This window comes from Otolemur garnettii, unplaced genomic scaffold (genome assembly GCF_000181295.1).
Source record: "Otolemur garnettii isolate 467f Iridium unplaced genomic scaffold, OtoGar3 scaffold00010, whole genome shotgun sequence".
In the NCBI taxonomy this organism is placed as follows: domain Eukaryota; kingdom Metazoa; phylum Chordata; class Mammalia; order Primates; family Galagidae; genus Otolemur; species Otolemur garnettii.
The window spans coordinates 16208988-16227638 of record NW_003852405.1 but is presented as its reverse complement, the minus strand read 5'-3'; the positions used below and the strand labels follow the sequence as shown (position 1 = coordinate 16227638).

Here is an 18651-nt window from a genome sequence, read left to right as displayed (position 1 = left end):
AGGCGCCCGCCACAACGCTCGGCTATTTTTTGGTTGCAGCCATCATTGTTGTTTGGCGGGTCCGGGCTGGGGATTCGAACCCGCCACCTTAGGTGTATGCGGCTGGCGCCTTAGCCAGCTGAGCTATAGGCGCCGAGCCTATGCTGAGTTTTAATACCTGATGTGGCCCCAGTTCGCACACTTGGCAGGGCACCAAATGAGTGGTATATCTGAGGAGCAGAACTATGATCCTGGTTTGCAACAAAGGTTTATTTTTTTATTTTCATTTTTCAAGGCTTTTTTAATGACCTGGTACAGTAAAGGTTTAAGGGGCATAAACTATGGGAACTCCCCAGGACTTTATTTGGCATCATGAAATAGTATGATAAGGCAGGACTGGATGGTATCTTCCTTAAAAATGTTACCTTTGCCGGCACAGTGGCTCACGCCTGTAATCCCAGGCCTCCCACTGTGGGAGGTTAAGGAGGGAGAATTGCTGGAGTTCCGGAGTTCGAGACTTGCCTGAGCAAAAGTGACACCCTGACTCATGAAAAAAATGGAAAAACCCAGCCCGGGCATGGTGGTGAGCGCCTGTAATCCCAGCGGCTTCCGGAGGCTGAGGCAGCGGGATGCCCACAAGCCGGAGTCTGAGGTTGCAGTGAGCTACCAAGCCCCTGCACTCTGCTCAGGGGCACAGGGTGGGACTCTGTCTCAACAACAAAAAAAAGTTACCTTTGTTCGAGGCATCTGCTGATGGACATAGGGAGAGTCTGTGTTATGAATATCCTTTTAGTTGCTGGGGAGAGATACAGGCTAAACCGAGTTAGGTGTCTGTTTGTCTGTTTCACCTATTTTTTCTCTCCCCTCACCCTCTCCTTCATAGCTACAAGCAGCTTCACTACCAGCTCAGTTCACTGCCCAGCTACTTCTTGCAAATGGCAAGTTGAGGAATAACTCTTTTCATTCAGTAATGAGTAGTAATTAAAAGAATACAGCAAATGATCTGTCTATATAGCAAGTCTACAAGAATTAGAAGGAAAGGAATTGGAAAAGCAAATGTCAAATAAAGAAATTTTCCACTAGCCTGAGCAAAAGGGTGAACCTATCCCTACAAAAAATAGAGAAGAATAGCTGGGCATGGTGACATGAGCCTATAGTTCCAGCTACTCAGAAGACTGAGGCAGGAGGATCATTTGATTCCAAGAGCTTGAGGTTGCTGTGAGCTATGATGTCAACAGAGCAATATCCAGTTTCAAAAGAAAAAGTTTTTTCTCAGAAAAATGTAGCCATGATGCATACCAAATATGCTGCTATGAATTCAAAGGACTTACTCAAACAGTTTGCAAATAAGAAGAAATAGGCCAGGTGTGGTGGCTCACACCTGAGCTCAAGAGTTTGACCAGCCTGAGTGAGAGTGAGATCCTGTCTCTAAAAAATAGCTGAGCATGGTGGTGGGCTGCAGTTCCAACTATTCAGAAGGCTGAGGCAAGAGAATCGCTTGAGCCCTGGAGTTTGAGATTGCTGTGAGTTATGATGCCATGGCACTCTGCTAAGGGTGACAAAGTGAGACTCTGTCTCAAAAATAAAACAAAAATAAGAAGAAATGAGGAGGCAAGAGAAGGATATGTAAAATAAGCTGACAGGACTCAGAAAGAAAAATTTAAAATCCTACAAATAAAAGCCACATTATAAATGGGAGTGAAAGATAGAAGAGATAAAACCCAGTTAAGATTTAGGAGGACTGGTTCAGTGCCTGTAGCTCAAGGTGGCTAGGGTGCCAGCCACATACACCGGAGCTGGCGGGTTGGAATCCAGCCTTAGCCTGCCAAAGAACAACGACAACTACTACCAAAAAATAGCTGGGCATTGTGGCAGGCACCTGTAACCAGCTACTTGGGAGGCAGAGGCAAGAGAATGGCTTGAATCCAAGAGTTTGAGGTTGCTGTGAGCTGTGATGCCACAGCACTCTACCCAGGGGGACAGCTTGAGACTCTGTCTCAAAAAAAAAAAAAAAAAAAAAAAAAAGATTTAGGAGGACAGAGAAGAGTGAGGTGAAACAGAAATTTTAAAATGAATTTGAGATAAATTTATAGACATAGGAGACAAAAGGTATCCAGCATGTCTATATGAGGGAGAATGTGAACTAGTGGGAAAGAAAAATATATATACTCGAAATAAATGAAAGCATGCTTTAATCTACAGCTTGAAAGGACATACAATGTCCTAAGTGAAAGTCTGAGCATCCAGGCAAAAAAGGGGAAACAAATTACAGTGGCCCCAAGTTTCCCCATAGTCACATCCAACAGTCAACAACAGCGGTGCCACGCCAGCACAGGCTCTGGGGAAAGGAAGTGTGACCTGCCCATGTCCCGATGTCCTCATTTGTATGAAGGGATGTTAGAAGCACTTGATTTATAGCATTATTATGAGGATTAAGTGGTATAATAGATCATCTGTGACTTTAATAATATTATGATGTCACACAGCCAAAGTTTCTTTCAAGTAAAAGGCTTCAAATGTTTTTGAACAAGGTTCAGAAAATATAATTCCTATTAGTATCTCCTGAAGAAATTAGGAGAGAATGAATTTCAGTCAAATAAGAGAGGGATGGAGAAACTGAACGTGAAAGCCAGTTCAAATGCAGGATTGGGATGAAAACAGCTCAGGAACTGAATGAATAATAATACAATACCTAACAGTTACTAGTTGCTTACTATGTGTCATTTATTATCGGAGAAGTAGAACCTATTGTTACATGTATATCCATTAAAGGTAAGGAAACAGAAGTAACTGTTAGGTAACTCGTTCACAACTATAAAATGATAAAGCCAGGATTCAAACCCAGGCAGTCTGAATCCTTTTTTATATTGTTCAGAGTGGCACAGCTTTTTCAGATCTGTTTGAGGGAAGACCCTCCTTACAGTTTGCTGTGAGAACAGTAGGAACAGTCCTGATTGAGAACAAGAGCCTCTGCCTGGTGTGGTGGCTCACACCTGTAATCCTAGTGCTTTGGGAGACCATAGGGGGAAGATCACTTGAGGCTAGGAGTTTGGGGCCAACCTGAGCAAAAGGGAGAGACCCCAGCTTTACAAAAGATACAAAAATTAGCTGGGTGTTGTGGCACATTCCAGTAGTCCCAGCAACTCAGGAGGATCACTTGAGCCCAGGAGTTTGAGGTTGCTGTGAGCTATGATGATCCTAATATGCTCTAGACCAGGCAACCCAGCATGACGTTGTCTCAAAACAAAACAAAGTCCTGCCTGCCTGCGGGGTTAAGTGTGTCAATACCTGGGAGATGTTACCTCTCAGCTACCAAGAGCTGGGAAGCTCCTAGACAAGTTTTTGACCACAGCCTGCTTTCTCCTTCGATCTGGCTGTAACTAAAAATATTAGGTTTCATTTTCAGAGGGGTAGCGCAGCAATTCTCATTCCTGGACTCAAGTTTGGGAGCCACATGGCAAGATGCTCCTTGCCTTCCTCCCATCTATCTGGTCAACCTCTATGGATTTGCAGAGGAAATGCAGAACTATTTGTTTGGCGTATCTGCTTGGTAGCAGATGTCCAGCAATTTCATTGTCATGTTTCTTCATTGATGCAAAGGTGGTGGGGGCTTTGGGGCCTCACTCAAGAGCATAAGTGAAACACATATAGTTTAGGGTTTCCAAGGAATTTAAATGTAAGTAAATAAATAAATGGGAGGAAAAAAAGGCTGAAGTCTTATAGCTCAAACATGGCCCACTTCAAAAGAAAACAGAATATAAAATTGCTGAAAAACTGTAAAGGAAAAAGAAGAAAAGGGAAAAAAAAAGTAAAAACAGATATGTTTGGAAACTAAAAAACATATTCCTAAATAACTTGTGGGTTAAAGCAGAAACCACAATGGAAATGCAGAATATTTAAAATGGCACAGTAACAAAAGTATACACATCAAAACTTATGGGAGGCAGTTAAACCAGTGCTTAGAGGGAAATTTACAGAAACTTTCAAATTTAGTGCAATGATGAAAAAGCAAGAGACTGAACAGGAGTAAGGACTCAACTAAAGATGTTTCGAGAAATTCAGAAATAATGACAACAGAATAAACTTTCAAAAGAAGTGAATACGTGCAGCAATTAATGAAAAAAAACCAACAATAACAGAAGCTAGCACTTAAAACTCTTAAAAAAAACAAAGGTAAACCTTTAGCAAGACTGATCATGAGAAAAAGAGAGGAGGTAGGAATGTTGATAGGAAAGAAAAAAAGTAGTGATGGTGAAAACCAAACAACTTTATGGCAACACATTTGAAAGGAATGATTTTTCTAGAAAAATACAAATAATTCTAAAAAATCATGCAAGAAGAAATGGAAAGCCTGAATGAGACTAGTAAGTTTTTTTTTGAGATAGAATCTCACTGTTGCCCAGACTAGTAGAGTGGCATCCATCTAGCTCAAAGCACCCTCCAACTCCTGGGTTTAAGCAATCCTCCAGCTCTGCCTCCTGAGCAGCTGGGACTATAGGCACCCACCATAACACCTGGCTAATTTTTCTGTTTTAAGTAGAGACAGGGTTTCTTGCGCAGGCTGATCTTGAACTCCTGAACTCAAGCAGTTCTCTTGCCTTGGTATTCTAGAGTGCTAGGATTACAGGTGTGAGTCACTACATCCAGGCTCCTAATAAGTATTTTTAAAAAGTTCAATTAGTAACCAAAAATCTTTCCCTCTAAAGAAAGCAGGCCAAGGTACAGTCCAGTGAGTCCAGGGAATGCCATCTGGAAGTGGTATTGTTGGTAAGAGGATGATAGATTACAATGTAAATGCCCATCAATAGGAGGATGATTAAATAAACTGTGGAAGATTTATAAAATGAAATACTCCACATTAATTAAAATGAAAGAACAAGGTCCATACGTATCAACAAGAAAAAAATCCTTAAAAGTATAATGTTAAGTTAAAAGAGCTGCAGAATGATATGGGTAGTTAAGTACCATTTATTCAAGTTTAGAAACATGAAACATGGGCAACGCCTATGACTCTGAGTAGGGCACTGGTCCCATTACCAAAGGTGGAGGGTTCAAACCTGGCCCTGGCCACACTGCAACAAAAAAATAGCCAGGCATTGTGGCGGGCACCTGTTGTCCCAGCTACTCGGGAGGCTGAGGCAAGAGTATTGCCTAAGCCCAAGAGTTAGAGGTTGCTGTGAGCTGTGACACCACAGCACTTTACCAAGGGGAATAAAGTGAGACTCTGTCTCTTAAAAAAAAAGGAAATATGAAACATAAACATATTAAGTGACCAGACGTCCCGCTTTTGGCGGGACAGTCCCAATTTTTAACAATTTGTCCTGTGGTGTTTTAAAAAAGTCCCAATTTTTGGAAAGAATGCATGACAAGCTAGGGAACAGTGGGAGAATGGGAAGGGAATAGACGGTTTTTGGCTGCCATGTGGCTATTTCGTCAGGATATGAGTTTCATATTATTTTTGTTAATTTTACAATGTTAAACTTTAATAATAACAAATAATTACTGAGAACTGATTATTGAGAACTGCTTATCAAAGTTCACATTGTTGATCAGTTGTTAGAATTCGACCACCATTGTTTGGACTTAATGAACAATGGCATTTTTGGGCATTGGCAACCATGAAAACATTTTGTAACTGTCTCTCAGACGATACACATAGTACTGCTGCTAGTGCTAGTTAAACAAGTGATGTCAACAAATCAGCTATTCAGATAATTTAGGTAAGTAATTTATTTATTTATTTCATGAATTTAGCAGACAGTACTCATATTATTTATATTTTATAGTGGAAGCAAAAAGTCTAGCCCTGGCCTTGAAAGTGACACTAACAACTTACGAGGTATCATTATTTAAAAAAAATATTGATAAGGAAAAGGTTAAATCTTGGGCATCAGCAAAAATCACAATAGAGAACAAATGGTTAGAAATATTTCATCATTTTGAAACAAACCATGTTCCATACAATAATGCACTAAAAATTGTGGGATACGCCCTGTCCTTACCAGGAACTAATGTTGCGACTGAATGCGTTTTTTCTACGGTAATTAAAGTGTGGACATCAGAAAAATCACAATTAAGTGTTGAGACTTTGAAAGCCATTTTATGTGTGAAATATAATTTAACAAATTCTTGTGAAAAATTTCCTGACCTTTTAAACAATGACAGCAATCTACTAAAAAAATTTCACTCAAATGAGAACTATGCCAAAGAATAAAATAATACTATACATATATTTTTAATGTATTATATTTGTAAATTGTACTTATGTTGAAATTTAAAAAAATATATTATAATACTATTTTTGCGTTCTATGAAAATTTTTGTTGCTCTATATAGACCAAATTAAGAACACCCCCCCCCCGTCCCCGCCCAGCCCCAGTCAATGGTGTCCCACTTTACCAATGTTAAAATCTGGTCACCTTACTATACATACACGTGCACTAAGCACTAGCACCAAATTCCTAAACTCAAGATGGTGGTTACTGGGGGTGTGGGGGAGGAAAGAGTATCAGGGAGGATAAAATGAACTTCAACAATACCAGTAATGTTTTACTTCTCTTTAAAAATGAAGTAGGCTCAGTGCCTGTAGCTCAAGTGGCTAAGGTGCCAGCCACATACACAAGAGCTGATGGGTTCAAATCTGGTCCGGGCCTGCCAAACAACAATGGCTACAACCAAAAAATAGCCGGGCGTTGTGGTGGGCGCCTTTAGTCCCAGCTATCTGAGAGTCTGAAGCAAGAGAATCGCTTAAGCCCAGGAGTTGGAAGTTGCCGCTGTGAGCTGTGATGCCACGGCACTCCACCCAGGGTGATAACTTGAGGCTCTGTCTCAAAATAAATAAATAAATAATGAAGCAAATAGGCAAAAGTCTAAGATTAATAAGAAGGTGGGAGATACGTGGATGTCTGTCATACTGTTTTCTATATGCCAACACTGTTCTAAGAGCTTTGCGTGTGTTATCTCTTTAATCCTCACAATCTCCCTATGGAACAGGTGTCACGATTATCTCCATTTTACTGATAAAGCAACCTCGGCAAGGGAAGTTAAATTTGCAGAGCTGGTTAACGGTGGAGCTAAAATCTGAGCCTGGATGGTCCATCTCCAGAGCCTGTCCTTTTTACTAGTAAGGTAAAAGAACTAGATTACTTATGCTGGAGTTGAACATGCAGAACAGGCTGGGTTGGATGTCCCTCTCCAGTGTCCCCACTAAAGGTCTCTGGTCATTTGTGTCACACAAGCAAGGCCAGGACTTTCATCTTTGTTTTCTCAAGACTTTGCACAATGCCTGATACACAATCAGGCACAATAATACCTATAAAAAGCACTTGCCAAATCAATGATGTATATGCAGGGTTTTTATCCAGGAGTAGAACGTTTTATGATATTACCAGCAACTTCAGGAGTAGGACTTAAAGAGCTATCTATCCCCTTCAACTGTCCTCATCCTGAGCACCTGAATCCTAAGGAGCACTTTATCCCTAACTCTGTCCAAAGTCAAGATTTAAACATAGCCCTTTATGCCGAGCGCAGCAGCTCATGCCCAGAATCCTAACTCTGGGAGGCTTAGGCCGGTGGATTCCTTGAACTTGGAAGTTCAGGACCAGCCTGAGCAAGTGCAAGACCCCATCTCTACTAAAAATAGAAAAATTAAATAGGAAAAGTGGCAGGCATCTGTATTCCCACCTATTTGGGAGGCTAAGGTAGGAGGATCTCTTGAGCCCAAGAGTTTGAGGTTGTTGTGAGCTGTGATGATGCCACAGTACTCAACTGAGGGTGACAGTAAAACTCTGTCTCAAAGAAAACAAACCAACCAACCCATGGCCCTTTCTGTAACAACAATCTTCTAATAAATAATATATTTTTATTTGCTGCCTAGGCTAGAGCGCTATGGTGTCGGACTAGCTCACAGCAATGTTAAACTCCTAGGTACAAGTGATCCTCTTGTCTCAGCCTCCCAAGTAGCTCAGACTACGGGCACCTGCCATGATGCCTGGCTCATTTTTCTATTTTTAGTAGAGACAGGAGGGTTCTCACTCCTCTTCAGGCTGGTCTTGAACCCCTTATCTCAAGTGATCCTCCTACCTCAGCTTCTCAGAGTGCTAGGATTACAGGAGTGGGCCACTGTCCCCAGCCCCAGCAAATAATCTTAAGGGTATGTGTTTCCTTCCTGAGCGTATCTTCTTTTTCCTTCATTTCCTTATATTATAAAATCTAATATTATTTCTGTTCATTTTACATTCTCTGCTAGAAAGTAAGATATTTTGAAGGCAGAGATTCTATCACATTCATCTCTTTCTCACCCTTCCCTCTAGCAGACAGCACAGTTTAGTATTCAAGCGTTCAGTAAATATTTATTAAATAACCAACATAAAGAACATAGTGGTTGCTGGGTGCTATGGCTCATACCTGTAATCCTAAGCACTCTGGGAAGCCAAGCAGGGTAGAATGCTTGAGCTCAGGAGTTCAAGACCAGCCTGAGCAAGAGCAAGACCTCATCTCTACTAAAAACAGAAAAACCAGCTAGGCATTGTGGCAGGTGCCTGTAGTCCTAGCCACTCAGGAGGCTGAAGCAAGAGAATCACTTGAGACCAGGAGTTTGAGTTTGCTGTGAGCTATGACACCACAGCACTCTAGCCTGGGCAACAGAGTAAGACTCTCTTGAAAAAAAGAACAGTGGTTTTGGCTTTAAAACATCATTGAGGGCAAAATTAATACTTTTCCATAAAATCTAAAACATTTTTCTAAAATGCACAAAAGAGGTACCTTCTTAGTAAACTTCTTGGTAAGCAGTGAAGACTAGTCCGGCATTCAGCTACAAGAATCAGATTCCTGCTTTGAGCAAAGGCCTTGAGCCAAACCTGCATCAAAGAGGGTAGTCACAACAAACAGGTTCTTCAACCTGTGTCTTCTGTCACAAAACCAAAAGCAGTTTTCCCACACACTTGTATGGAAAGGATGGTTGGCCACCTACTGTTTTGTTTTTCAGGCACAGCCACACACACAGACTGTAATCACTGTCAGCAAAATGATATTCTAAATTAAAAGACACCAAAATTATAAAGAATGTTCACTTTACAACAGGATAATGAGCAGGAAGCATCTAAGGTTTTTCCAACCCTAAGATTTCATTTACTATGATGATTCCGCTATAAAACTAACCACTTTTCTGCGTTCACATACATCACTGAACCACAAGATGGCACTCTTTGGCTTCATTTGACAAAACCCACCAGGTTGAAGGAATAATTTAATAAACTATGGGAACTGTACCACAAGGGGGCAATAACAATGAACAGAGGGGTGCTGCCTACGTTTTAAATATTATAATTCTCTAAGATTCATGTTCTAAAAATATATTTCAGACAAACTCATCAATTTCTCTTCACTAAGGAAAAATGTAGCAGAAATGAGTTTTAACAATGCCTGAAAATCTTCCATGTCTCTGGTCAATACTCTCTCCCCATTTTCCATATCAGCTATTTTAAATCTTCCCCATTTTCTGCACTCTCACTTTATCTTCAGCCTCTCATTTTGCCCCTCCATTGATTTCTCTCTTAGCCATTAAAGGTACTCAGATTTTCCTTTACACACACACACACCCTCTTCCCTCTTTATTTTCCCTTCTGTTATAACATCTACAATTTACTTTAAAATGCTTCAGCACATACAATAGGACATTTGTAAGTTACAGCCCAGGTGCCTCTAACATCCTAGTCAGGAATGCACAGGTGCTTGGCTAGTGTTCTAATCAGGAAGCCAATGCTCCAGACGAAAATATAAGCACTTCGTATCTTCATCAAGATGGATCCATTTCTGAGATTTTATTAATTAGAAGATTAGAATTTTATGTGGAATCTGTAGTTTGTGAAATAGCATGATAAATATTAGAAATGAACCAAAAATGGTAAAAGTAAAGGTGTCTACCATGTGCATTGGCTAAAATACACGTCTCAGGTAGCCCATACCTTTTCATGAGAGGGTCTAAGAACCAGTTGGGGCTACAATCATTATCTTCAGAGATGTACCTGGAGCTAACAGTTCTACAGTAGAAGTTCTCAAACTTAAGGGAGCATGGGGTCACCTGGAAGGCTTGCTGGACAGACTGCGGGACCCCATTCTCAGAGTTTAAGTAGGTCTTGTGTGGGGGTGAAAGTCTGCACCTACTGCAAGTCCCCAGGTGATGCCAAGGCTGCTGGTTTAAGACACCACATTTTAGCGATCATTGGTTCAGAATTTCTAGTTGCCTGATGCTAATTATAATGTAAGAAAAACCTGTCTCTAAAGTAGCATTGCTTCTGTCTTGAGTAAATCTTTCGTGCAAATTGACAGAACACCTAAAATGTGTTCAGAGTCAGAACTTTAATAAGTTTATAGGCAGATTATATGAAATGTTTTGTGACTGCTTGCCAATAAATTTGTTTACTGCAAATAAATAAAATGTTTTCTGATTAAAAAAATGCCTCTTTGTGCAGTAGAAACTGTTTTTATTTTGTATGGGGGTCCTCACTTAAATATTTTCAGTGGTTTCCATTTCCTTCCTTCTTTTCTTTCTCTTTCCCTTTCCTTATACCATTACCTGCCTTTTTTTTTTTTCTGAGACAGAGTCTCAAACTGTCACCCTGGGTACAGTGCCTTGGAGTCACAGCTCACAGCAACCTCAAACTCTTGGGCTTAAGCGATTCTCTTGCCTTAGCCTCCCAAGTAGCTGGGACTACAGATGCCCACCACAATGCCCAGTTATTTTTTGGTTGCAGTTGTCATTGTCGTTCAGCTGGCCCGAGCTAGATTCGAACCTGCCAGCTCTGGTGTATGTGGCTGGTGCCGTAGCCACTGAGCTACAGGTGCTGAGCCTGTCATGTTTTTTTGTACATGTTTTTATCAGGCTAAGAATGTTCCCTTCTATTCTTAGTTTGCTAAGAATGTATTGAATTTTGGCAAATGCATCTATTTAGATAATCATATAGCTTTTTTCTTTTATTCCCTTAAGATGGTGACGGATTTTCAAATGTTGAACCAACCTTTTATTACAGGAACAAATCCTACTTTGTCAGCATCCATTATCACTCAAACAGCATCAAAGGAGACTGACTGACCTAATTGGATTAGGTCAATTTAAAAAACCTTCCTAGCCAAAAGGTGGAAGCACTCTAAATGTCCATCAACAGATAAGCAGCTAAGCAAAATGTGGTATATACATATGGTGGAATATTATGTAGCCTTAAAAAGTAAGAAAATTCTGACATATGCTACATTACAACATGGATGAAGCTTGGGTGCACTAAGTTAAATAAGCTAGTCGCAAAAAGACAAATATTGTATGATTCCACTTATACGAAGTACGTAAAGCAGTCAAACTTGGAGCAGGTGTGGTGGCTCATACCTGTAATCGGAGTTCTTGGAGGTATGGGAGGATTGCTTGAGGACAGGCATTTGAAACCAGTTTGAGCAATATCGCAAGACTCCCACCTCTACAAAAAATTTAACCAAGTGTGGGGGTGCACACCTGTAGTCCTAGCTACTCAGGAGGCTGAGCCAGGACGATCACCTCACTTCAACTCAGGAGCTGAAGGTTGCAGTGAGCTGCAATTGTGACACTGCACTCCAGTCTGGGCAACAGAGCAAGTCCTCATATTCAAATAAATAAATAAATAGTCAAATTAGTAGAAACAGAAAGTAGAATGATGGTTGTCAGGGGTTGGGGAAAGGAGATAGGGGAGTGATTGTTTTAAAGGGTATTAGTTTCAAAATGAAAAAGTTTAACAAAATGAGAAAGTTATGAAGACACAACAGTGTGAACATATGTAAGAGTACTGTGTTGTACACTTACAAATGGTTGATTATTATTACATTATTATTATTATTTGAGATAGAGTCTCACTTTGTCGCCCTTGGTGGCGTCACAGCTCACAGAAACCTCAAACTCCTGGGCTGAAGAGATTCTCTTGCCTCAGCCTCCAGAGTAGCTGGGACTATAGGCACCTGCTACAGGCCTGGGCTAGTTTTTCTATTTTTAGTAGAGACAGCGTCACTCTTGCTCATGCTGGTCTTGAACTCCTGAGCTCCAGCTATCTACATGCCTCAGCCTGATAAATGTTGTATTATTAATATGTATATTTTACCACAATTAAAAAAAAATAACCTCATCATTTTCCAGCAGTTTCTAGAAACAGTAGTCTCTATTCACTGACAATTTCCCTCCATCCCAATTCAATCCAATGCATTTTGATTTTTAACTCTATTACATTTTGCAAATACTAGTAACATTTTAATAATGAACTCTGAATTGCAAATTTTAATTCTTTTTTTTTTTTTGGAGACAAAATCTCACTTTGTTGCCCTTGGTAGAGTGCTTTGGTATTGCAGCTCACAGCAACCTCAAACTCTTGGGCTTAAGCGATTCTCTTGCCTCAGCCTCCTGAGTAGCTGGGACTATAGGTGCCCTCCACCACACCTGGCTATTTTTAGAGATGAGCTCTTGCTCTGGCTCAGGTTGTTCTCAAACCTGTGAGCTTAAGCAATCCACCTGCCTTGGCTTCCCATAGTGCTAGGATTACAGGAGTGAGCCACCGCACCCAGACAATTCTTATATTATTTAACCTCCTCTGGTATTTGTCCCTGTTGACCACACTACTTACAAACTCTTTCCTAATGGCTTCTCTCCTCACATGTTTCTTCTTTTGTGATAACTCCTTATGAATCTTCTTTAAGGAGCTTCCTTCTTTCCCCGCAATCTTAAACATTACTGTTTCTCAGGGTCCTTTGTATACCATCATGAGTGATAGCTCTGAGGAATCCTGGCTCTATCCAATCCAGGCCTTTCTCCTGAGTTAAATGGCCAAGTGCTTCCTGGACAATTTTTATCTCCTTTTTTTTGGAGACAGAGTCTCACTCAGTCGCCCTGAATGCTGTGGCATCACAGCTCACAGCAACTCAAACTCTTAAGCTCAAGAGATCCTCTTACCTCAGCCTCCCAAGTAGCTGGGACTACAGGCGCCCACCACAATGCCTAGCTGTTTTTAGAGATGGGGTCTCACTCTTGCTCAAACTGGTCTCGAACTCCTGAGCTCAAGCAATCCACTCACCTCAGCCTCCCAGAGTACTTGGATTACAGGGGTTCTTATCTCCTTTTGTAAAAAGTACAGGTACTTCATACTCAACCAATCTAAATTTTATTGTAGTTTAGGGCACAAAAAAAATTTAGGAATTATTATAATAGTGGCTGCATTCACCCCCTCCTACCCCCTCTCCCCAAGGGTTGGTTTTTCTTCCTTTCCCCCTACCTCAGTGAAAGGCACCAGGCACCAAGGGAGGAAACTAGGAGTTGTCCTAAATTTCTTCTTCCTCATACCCCCAAATTCAATTAATCGTCAAGAACTGGCAATCAAATTATTTCCTTCATAGCCTTTGAAGCTATTTCTTCCTCTCCATTCCCACTGTCAATGCCACAGTTTAAGGCCTCCCCACTCTGTGCCTGAGTTATTCCAACTGCCACAGACAGATCTCCCTGCCTGTGTTACCTCCTATCCAATCGACCCTCTACATTACAAGTGAATTTTTTTCTCAAACATAAATTAGTCACTTTCTAGCTTCAAAACTTCTATCGACTCCCTACAGCTCTGAGGATAAAAGCCAAACTCCTTAACGTGACATCCAGGGTCTGTTATGATTCTGATCCTGCTTATTACTTCACTGCTGTGAACTCGCCCCATATTTTCTGCCCTAGCCATGATATTCCTGGAATGTAGCATTATTTCTTATCTTTTTAGCCTGGCACAGGCTTCCTTTTTGCCTACAATGATTATTCTTCAAAATTTTCAGCTCAGACGTAACCTTTTCCACTAAGACTTCTGGGACTATTCCATTAGGGTTGCCCTATACAATGCTCCAAAGGATGTACTACACTGAAAAATTGTTTATTGGCAAGACTTTGGACGTGCTTACACTAAAAAAGAAAGTATTTGTGGTTTATTTGAAATTCAAATCAACTGGGCATCCTGTATTTTCATTTGCTACATCTAGCAACCCTACTCCCAGTCTCAGTTAAACGTTCCTGCTCTTTATTTTTCCAAATTCCTGCTACACTATAAGCATCTTCAGGGCAGGGACAAGTCCCCTGCTCTGTACCCCCAGGCTTGAGCGCAGTGCTAATAAGCATATCATCAATGTTTAACTAGAATGATACGCTATCTTATTGCTGGCTTGTTTCTTCTAAGTTAGCCTTAGCTCTTCATCTCTTCACTGTCCCACGGGAATGAAGCGAACGAGAACGATGACAACACCCGTCTCAGGGTTACAGCCACCATCACATGATATAAGACAGTGCAGCAAAACACACAGAGGACATGAGGAATGCTACTAGAATCTAACTAAGACGACTATTCTTAGAAGAGGGCTTACATTTGTTAAGGTTTTTCTTTTTTTCTTTTTGAGACATAGTCTCAAGCTGTCGCCCTGGGTAGAATGCCATGGCGTCACAGCTCACACCAACCTCAAACTCTTAGGCTTAAGTGAGTCTCTTGCCTCAGCCTCCCAGACAGCTGGGACTACAGGCACCCGCCACAACCCTGCTATTTTTTTTGGTATTGTTGCAGCTGTCATTGTTGTTTTAGCTGGCCTGGGCCGGGTTCGAACCCACCAGCCTCGGTGTATGTGGCTGGCGCCCTACCCACTGAGCTATGGGCACCACCACATTTGTTAAGGTTTTAAATAAATTTGCTGGCCAGGCATGGTGGCTCACACCTGTAATCCCAGCACTTGGGAGGCCCAGGTGGGTGGATTGCCTAAACTCAGGTTCCAGACCAGCCTGAGCCAGAGCAAGACCTTGTCTCTAAAAATAGCTGGGTGTTGTGCTGGGACCTGTAGTCCCAGCTACTTGGGAGGCTAAGGCAAGAGAATCGCTTAAGCCCAGGAGTTTGAAGTTGCCATGAGCTGTGACTCCACAGCATTCTATCAAGAGTGACAAAGGGAGACTCTGTCTCAAAAAAATAAAAAAAATACTTGCTCAGTAAATATTTTTCTATAAGTTCACAAAGAAGAAATTGGTAATTTATTTCAAGTTGAAGACTGTACTTTTCCTAAAAGGAAAAAAATTAAGCTTATACTGTAAAAACAGTGTGTTCCTAGCAGGACTGGTTGAGTACATTTTAAAAATACTGGATAATAACACAAAATGAATGTGTCAAGTCAAATAATAACTGATTCTAAGCAAAGGCAAGCTAAATGAAACAGTTAGTTATGTACTACTATCTAATTGAAAAAATGGTTCTAAGTAGCTTAAATTTGGTATGTCTTATGCTAGTTTTTTTAAGCAAGAAACCATTATCCCTAGAAATTGAATTTCAGAAGAGACTGTAATAAAATTTAGAGGCCCTTTCATCTTTTCATACTTCCATTTCAAAGGGTGTGTTCATATAACAGTCAGCAAGGTTTGGTGCAGTGGCACAGTAATTCCTCATTATTATCTTGGTAGAACCCTGAACTCTCAATCACAGAAGAACATGTCAGAAGACACCAATATTAAACAACATGGTCCTCAGAAATACACAGAAGAGAAGTATTCCTCCCTGCCTCTTTTTCTTCCCTTTTTAAAGGACCCAGCAAACAAAATACGCTGTGGTAAGGGAATCTTACCTACAGAGAATCAAACGATGCAAAATTTCCTTATGATTAGGCACCAAATAGGATTTGCTGAAATAATTAATGAATCAGTGATTTCTATAATCAGGAAAGTGTAAAATGAATTATAAGGCATATTATATAAGTAGCTGGGTATAGAAAGAAAAAGCATAACTGGGGGAAAAAAAAATCCTTCCAAGCACACCTTGGACTGGTGGGTTGCTCTCCTTTTTAGAAAACTATCTCTAAACAAAGAACAGAACACAGTTCTCACCTTTCATCACTTATGTGAGGTTACCTTTGATTTTCTGGGTGTACCACCCCATTCTACTTCCCTTTCTCAGTTTTAAAAGCCTATTATCAAATAATACAACAAGAAGACATCTCAATTTTAAACATTTATGCACCCAACTTAAATGCCCCCAGATTTATGAAACAGACCTTCAGGGGTCTGAGCAATATGATATCCCATAACACCTTAATAGTCGGGGACTTCAACACCCCTCTGACGGAACTGGACAGCTCCTCTAAACAGAAAACCTATTATCCACTTCACTAGAGTCAAGCCCTAAATAATAAATGATGATAGTGGAAAGTTTCATACTTTCATTATTTTATTTTATTTTTTTTTTGAGACAGAGCCTCAAGCTGTCCTCCTGGGTAGAGTACTGTGGCATCACAGCTCACAGCAACCTCCAACTCCTAGACTCAGGCGAGTCTCCTGCCTCAGCCTCCCAAGTAGCTGGGACCACAGGCACCCGCCACAACACCCAGCTATTTTTTGGTTGCAGCCATCATTGTTGTTTTGGCGGGCCCAGGCAGGATTCGAACCCGCCAGCTCAGGTGTATGTGGTTGGTGCCTTAGCTGCTTGAGATACAGGCGCCGTGCCTCATACTTTTATTGAAACTGAAAACAACAAACTTGTATTGAAACTGCAAATCAATGTACAATGTGCAAGATTAATCTCAGTTTGGAACCTTATGGTATAGCATTACACTGCCTACACATTATCCTACAATCTTTTTCTTTTATTTAAAAATATTATGGGGTACACACATTTTGGTTACATAGTTTGCTTTTGTATATTTGGAGTCAAAGTTCTAAGTGTGCCCTTGGCCCAGAAAGTGTGCAATGTACCCTAGCCTAAATCTTTTAATAAAAATTATCCACTGGTTAGTGAAAACATCTCAGGGAAATAATACTAACATTCTATAGTGATTTCCAATGTTGGAATAAGAAATATACTTGATTATTAGACTAATTCACATACAGTACATACTTTATATGAAATGCATATATGATTTGTTCAACAGTCTAAGTTTGTTTTTTAAATTTACTATAAAAAAGGCAAAAGATGGAAATATATTAATTCATAGGCAGCAGCAAAAAGCACCAACTAAGGCTGTGGTTCAAGGGCTTTTAATTCATGGTTCTGGGAATTCTCTGGTCTGTTAATCAGCATCTTGCTCTTCAGTATAAAATGCTAAGGCAAGCCTGGTTTATAATCACAAGGGAAAGATTGCTTAGGATCTTCACAAATTCTTTTTACTCTATAAAAGGCCCAACAGAAGCTCTACCACCTCTACCACCTCTACCATTCTGCCTAAAATAATCTATTCAGTAATGCCATCTTTTTTTTTTTTGTTTTTGGGCACGTTTTGGCTGGGGCCGGGTTTGAACCTACCACCTCTGGTATATGGGGTCGGCGCCCTACTCCTTAGAGCCACAGGCATAGCCTGATGCCTTCTTTCTTTATATTTTTATAGTACAACTATTTGGAGTACAAACTAAATCATTTTAAGGTGATGTGATGGTCCTTTCACAAAGTAACTTGGCTAAATTACACACCTCAGTTACTGAAGTAACAAATCAAGGTGTTGCTCTCAAGCTATTCTGTACATGTAATTTAAGCCCATCATCAGTTGACTTTAAGAGAGAGATTCTCTGGCTGGGTGCCAGTGGCTCACACCTATAATCCTAACACCCTGGGAGGCTGAGGCAGGCAGATCACTTGAGTTCAGATATTTGAGGCCAGCCTAAGCAAGAACAAAACTATGTTTCTACAAAAAATAGAAAAACCAAAACCAGCCCTGGCATAGTAGAGGGTGCCTATAGTTCCAGCTTGGAAGGAACTGGGGGGCTAAGGCAGGAAAATCAGGTGAGACCAGGAATTTGAGACTGCTGTGAGCTATGATGATACACTCTAGCTGAGGCAACAGAGCAAGACTCTATCTCAAGAAAAAAAGAGAGATGCTGGGCACAGTGCCTCATGCCTATAATCCCAGCACTCTGGGAGGCTGAGGAGGATGGATTGCCTGAGCTCACCAATTCCAGACCAGCCTGGGCAAGAGCAAAACCCTGTTTCTAAAGCAATAGCCTGGCACTGTGGCAGGTGCCTATAGTCCCAGCTACCTGGAGGTGGAGGCAGGAGAATTGCTTGAGCCCAGAAGTTGGAGGTTGCTGTGAGCTGTGATGCCACAGCACTCTTCCCAGGGCGACAGCTTGAGGGTCTGTCTCAAAAAAAAAAAAAAAAAAGAATAGGAAAAGAGAACTAGAGGAAAATTAAAAGCAACAATGATTACTTCTATTTATTTATTTTTAGAGACATAGTCTCACTTTGTTGCCCTCAGTAGAGTGCCGTAGTGTCACAGCTCACAGCAACCTCCAGCTCTTGGGCTTAGGCGATTCTCTTGCTTCAGCCTCCTAAGTAGCTGGGACTACAGGCACCTGCTACAATGCCTAGCTATTTTTTTTTTGTTGTTGTTGTTGCAGTTTGGCCAGGACCAGGTTCGAACCTGCCATCCTCAGTATATACTCACTGAGCCACAGGCGCTGCCCCCATAATGATTACTTTTAAAGAGAATATAAGAACCTATACTTTTGGCTCGGCGCCTGTGGCTCAAGTGGCTAAGGCGCCAGCCACATACACCTAAGGTGGCCGGTTCGAATCCAGCCCGGACCTGCCAAACAACAATAATGGCTGCAACCAAAAAATAGCCGGGCGTTGTGGCGGGCGCCTGTGGTCCCAGCTACTTGGGAGGCAGAGGCAGAAGACT

General features: G+C 41.1%; 1 protein-coding gene across 1 annotated transcript in view; it reads right to left on the bottom strand.

Annotated features, from left to right (window-relative positions):
- The window catches only part of FAM69A (family with sequence similarity 69 member A), a 111892-nt gene that overhangs the window by 6006 nt on the left and 87235 nt on the right, over positions 1–18651 (bottom strand). The window lies entirely within an intron of this gene.